Below are 266 nucleotides of genomic sequence, written 5' to 3'. Positions count from 1 at the left end.
TTTTCTGCCACACTTTTCCCTTCCCACAGACTTCCCACTGAGGTGCCTTGATACAGCACTCTGGGAACAGCCTATTCGTTCAGCAAGTTCTTTCTGTGTCTTACCCTCTTGCTTGAGGGTGTCAATGATGGCCTTCTGGACAGCAGTCAGGTCGGCAGTCTTACCCATGATTGTGGTTTTGAGTAATGAACAAGGCTGGGAGTTTTTAAAAGCCTCAGGAATCTTTTGCAGGTGTTTAGAGTTACGTCGTTGATTCAGATGGTTAG

Source organism: Nematolebias whitei, chromosome 20, assembly GCF_014905685.2.
Source record: "Nematolebias whitei isolate Nwh7 chromosome 20, NemWhi1, whole genome shotgun sequence".
Lineage (NCBI taxonomy): Eukaryota > Metazoa > Chordata > Actinopteri > Cyprinodontiformes > Rivulidae > Nematolebias > Nematolebias whitei.
The sequence above is the reverse complement of the archived record's forward strand: the minus strand, read 5'-3'. Positions refer to the sequence as shown.